Source organism: Camelina sativa, chromosome 17 (genome assembly GCF_000633955.1).
Source record: "Camelina sativa cultivar DH55 chromosome 17, Cs, whole genome shotgun sequence".
Classification (NCBI taxonomy): Eukaryota; Viridiplantae; Streptophyta; class Magnoliopsida; order Brassicales; family Brassicaceae; genus Camelina; species Camelina sativa.
In genome coordinates, this window is record NC_025701.1 from 32,806,612 (window position 1) to 32,811,712 (window position 5,101).

Consider the following 5,101-nt stretch of genomic DNA (forward strand, 5'->3'; position numbering starts at 1 on the left):
ATTCCCCCCCTTTTTCTTTCCCCCCCCCCCCCCTAAAAGCTACCCCACTTACTTTGTCATCTTCTACTCATTGTCCTGATTCACATTCCCAAATCATAACTAATCAAACCCCATCCCAGCATTATATTTTGGGCCTTCCTGCGTCCATCACCCATGATGGGCTCCCATATCCCCACTCTCCCCCATCAGAATAACGCCATTCAACCTCCTTGAAATGTTCCCGGTCCCACCCCTCACTCCTCCAGATTTCCCCATCCCAAACCTGTCCCACACCTGCTTTGTTGCCTAACCTTCCTGCTTCTCCCATTACTGAGATGCTGCTGGACACCGCTACTCCTTCGGGAGAGCCCCCTGCCCAACAGTAATGGATATCAAACAATTTTTTTTGGAATATCCGAGGTCTAAATGATCCGGATAAGCATTAGCCTTTTTGTAGTTGACTTAGTACTAATCAACCTCTTTATGGAGCAATTTTGGAAACACATATTAAGGATCGTAACTTGAACCACATAATGGCAAAGATCTGCCCAAGATAGAAATTTACCTCGAATCACCTGTCAGATGAGGATGGCTGCATAGTTATCATCTGGAAGGATCCTACTGACGTGAGAGTACTGCATCAGTCAAAGCAAACACTCACCTGTGAATTTACAGTAGCAAACAAGTTTAAATTTGTATTCACAGCGATCTATGCGTCAAATATCATGGAGGAGAGAACAAACCTTTGGGTGGAGTTAATACAAATCCAACAGTATTTCTCCTTATCCACTTGTCCATGGCTAGTGGGTGGAGATTTTAATCAGATCACTCACTTTGCTGAACACTCATCCTCTACTATTAACTCACTCACCCCTCCTATGACTGAATTTAAGGACTGCCTCACTCATCTGGACCTTTTCGATATGAGGTTTCAAGGTCCTCTATTCACCTGGAGTAACAATCAACCAGCCTCCCCTATAGCAAAGAAGTTGGATCGTGTTCTTGTCAATGATCACTGGTTGACCTATTTCCCGGATAGCATCACTACATTCCTTGCACCCTTGCCCTCAGACCATTCCCCTAGTCTTGTAAACCTAGCCTCCATCATACCCCGTGTTGGAACCAAGCCATTCAAAATTTTTAACTACCTTGTTAAACACCCAAAGTTCCACCAGACAGTGGAGGAAGCATGGATTCAGGCCGGAAGCTTTGCTTTCACCCTTGCAGATTTTTGCTGGAAGCAAAGGCCATTAAAAGAGAACTAAAGCTGCTAAATCGTGAAAAAATTTTCAAAAATTCAAGAGAGAGTGAGTGAGGCTAACCGTTTATTGCTAAATGTGCAGGTATAAGTGCTTCAGGATCCATCAACTTTGAACTTCCAGCTTGAGAAGGAACTTCATGCTAAGTGGACCTTCCTCCGAAGCATTGAAGAATCCTATTACAAGCAGAAATCGAGAGTAAACTGGTTGAAGGAAGGGGACTTAAATACCTCGTACTTTCACAAAGTTTGTCAGATGCGAGCAAGCTACAACACCATAAAGTCTTTCTACCTGGACTCGGGGGATATCCTAACGGACCCTGTAGAGATGAGCTCACATGCTATAGCTCATTTTCAGGCAATCTTAGCACCATCCACTTTACCATGCTTCTCCCACCTCAGTTGTAACGCCCCCGAACCGCTCTATGACCATGGAGGCTATCGGACGGCGCCGATACGCTACTTGTTGTGGGAACCGCACCCTAGTGGTCCAGTCGAGGGACGGAAGCTGCAGCTTCCCGACCAGTCCTCCTGGACGCGACTCCGCCCACGGCCGAGGTTCGCTAAGGCTTTGCAACCCTTGCGTCCCACAGCGCGCATTGTGTTGGCCCGGACAAGGCCGAGTATCGTTTGCAACTTGCCATGTTTTCCTGAAAACCGTATATATCACTTTAATAAAATAATTCACCGAAAATAAATCATTAAAGCAATATATAAAGATAGTCGGGAAATTAAACATAACCGTTTATAAAATATAGGATTTTACAAAGAACACGGAAAACCCTATCCGGTACCTTAATGTTTGCTCCGGCTCTAGACTCACTTAGGCTTCCCTGCAAGACCAAAAATAATATCATGAGTAATCTAAGATTACTCAGTGAGCCTGGGTACCCCTTTCTCCTAAACAGGATACTATCTTCCCAACCCGACTACCCGGCAAGCAAAGAAAACAAGCAAGTTAAACAACTAGCAAGTTATCAAAGCAACGCAACGAAAACCATAGCGGAAGCAATTTAAACCACACACAAGCGAGAGAGGTTAGATCCATACGACTCGACTCGATGATCTAGAATCGCTATACACAATACAAGACGACTAAAGAACACTTTAGATTCTTGACCCAAACGCGGGACTCATAAGGACAATCTAGAGTAAAACGAGGGACACTCGAATTACATAGACTCCTTCGCCTACCAAATCAATGAGACATCTAGAATACTACAAGGATCACTTGGAATACTCTAGACTCTTTTCACCTAAGGGCCCTCGATTATCTGTTCCGTTCCATACCATCCCTCTTATGCCGAGACCACAAAGGTCACCCGCAATGAGCCCACAACTTAGCTACATTGTCATGTAGCGGTCACGCTAGTAGCTAGCTAGCCGTGACAGTGTCCCCGTGTGAGTGGTCGTCGGGAACTCACGCGTGACAACCGCTTATTGGAACAGAAAAATCGACTCACTATTCTAGCTAGACTCGAGAACCAATTTCAAGAGGCTAAGCTAAAATAAAACTCACAACAACAATTCGACCATTGATAAATCAAGCACATAGCAAGATATCAATCAAGAATAACCCAGGCTATAATCAACAAGAAGCAAGAAATATATTTCAAGCAACTTAAGATTATCCTTCATGCATGCAACTTATATTAAGCAACTTAAGCAAAAACATTGCAACAAGTTCATTCATGCATGCAAGCCAATTTATAAGCGATTTAACCCAATTAAATCCTTTACGTCCAATTAGGCATGCAAGTTAATTCGCGAGATTTAACTCCTTTAAATCCTTAACTCCATTCATGCATTCATGCATGCAAGCTAACCACATTCGAATTTATGCAATGAAATTGCAAATAAATTTTACCAAGTTTTAATCATGCATGCAACCGGTTTAAAAGCAATCAAAATTGCTAACAAACTTCAACTCTCATTTTGCATGCAATAGCCTTGTCCAAATTTTAAGTAAGTCCAAATTACTTAAATGCATCCAAATTCATTCACGGTCTTGCATGGTGATTCCTAGCTCAGATTCGATGTAGTCTTTAACATGAATCTAGCATGAATCCTACCAAATTTGTGCATGCAACAATTTAACTGATTTTACCGTTAATCTAGTCTACATGCAACACACAATTACCGCAGAACTCACCTTTGCGTGATCGGTGATGAGTGGACTTCACGGCACCGCAGATCAGACACTTTCCCCTTCGCGCTTGACAGCTTCTCGATCAACTTTACCCCAAACTCCGTCTCTTCGTCGCCCTCTCTCGACGCGAGCAGCGCTTCACTTCGATCTACCTTTCGACGATCTCTCTCGTCGCTCTCGGCGATCTCTCTCGGCAAACTCTCTCAATTTCGTCTCTTCCTCTCTTCCTCTCCTTTCTTTCTTTCTCTCTTCTTTACTTAAGATTTTTGGGCAAAAATAAGAGGAAGTAGAGGTCCTTATATAGAGGAAAAGTGTGGCGACTTGGCCCAATGAATGATGGGCGTTTACCAAGCCTTATGGCGACAAAATCTCTTGCTTGTACACTTGTTAAGTGTGAGCAACACTTGTCCAAAGGAATCTTGCATGTTTTTGCATTCACACCTTGCATGAAATGCAATTGGCTGCATGGAAATGATGATGTCTTCCACTTCCAACTTTGTTGTGGAGATTCCATAGAATATCCTCCTTTGATTCCTCTCCTAACTTGCATGAATTCTCATTGGTTGATTTTTGAGAAACAAACTCCGCAAATTCCGGAATCTTGTCGGGTCAGCCAGTCATCGGTCATCCGTGGATGCCACTCGGTACTTCTCGACCATTCTCGACAAAACCCGTCCTCTTCGTCTAACGCTCTCGACAACTCTCGAGTTTCTCGCTCTCGCTCGGACACAACTCTCGGTCACAGCTCTCGACAGCTCTCGACCATCGTCGATAAATCTTCGACCAATTCTGGACAATTCTCTCGATGCCTCGGACGCTATCGATTCTCTCGACCAAATCCGGATAATTTCCTCGGTCTCTCGGACGCTATCAATTCTCTTGACCAATATTCGGATCATTTCCTCGATGCCTCGGATGCTATCGATCCTTTCGGCAACTCTCGGATAATCCTCTCGGCTCCTCGATGGCTATCGGCCCTCTCGGTAACTCCCAGACATCTTTTCTTGGTTGTTTCCGTACTTCTCTCGGCCTTCTCGATATTTTCTCGGACATCCCGATTTCCTCTCGGACAACTTTTCTCGGCACTCTCGGCAACTTTGCTTAGCCTTTGCGGTACGTCTCAGACGACACAAACATCTTTCTCGGTACTTGACCGTTTCTTCCGCGGATGCCATTTCCGCAAAAACTGATAATTTTTGATCGGTCTTAAGGTCTCGATCGCAACTCCGGTTACCTCCTTCTCGGCTCGGACATTCTCCGACCTATGAATATTTCTTCGGACTTTCTTGGGTCATTCTTCTTTGTTTAACTTTCACTTCCTCCTTAAGCCTTTTCCGGGTCATTTCCTCGAATTTTTATTTTGGGATTTCTACCCTTAGTGAGGGTCACTACATCAGTACTCTAACTTGGCTAAGTCTGATCAATCCATTCAGATGCAGTGTAGTCCAGACCCGTTCGATGCTAGCAATCGCCTCGGTGACTGAAATCACCTTAGTGCTCTTCAAACTAAACCCAAACAAGGCGCCTGGCCCTGATGGCCTAACTTCCAGTTTCTACAAAGCATCTTGGGACTTGATTGGTGGTGAAGTTACTGCATCACTTAGTCACTTCTTCTACTCTTCATTCCTGCCATCTTCAGCGAATCCTACAATACTTACGTTAGTACGAAAAAGGCCAGGAGCTTCGAAGATTGTTGACCACCGACCCATATCTTG

At 44.3% G+C, this 5,101-nt stretch overlaps 1 long non-coding RNA gene across 1 annotated transcript; it reads right to left on the reverse strand.

Annotated features, from left to right (window-relative positions):
- LOC109130011 lies at positions 52 to 1,236 on the reverse strand. The gene is made up of 3 exons (XR_002036174.1): positions 723 to 1,236; positions 545 to 614; positions 52 to 351 (listed from the first exon to the last, which is right to left on the reverse strand). It is a non-coding gene; the product is annotated as an uncharacterized LOC109130011 (long non-coding RNA).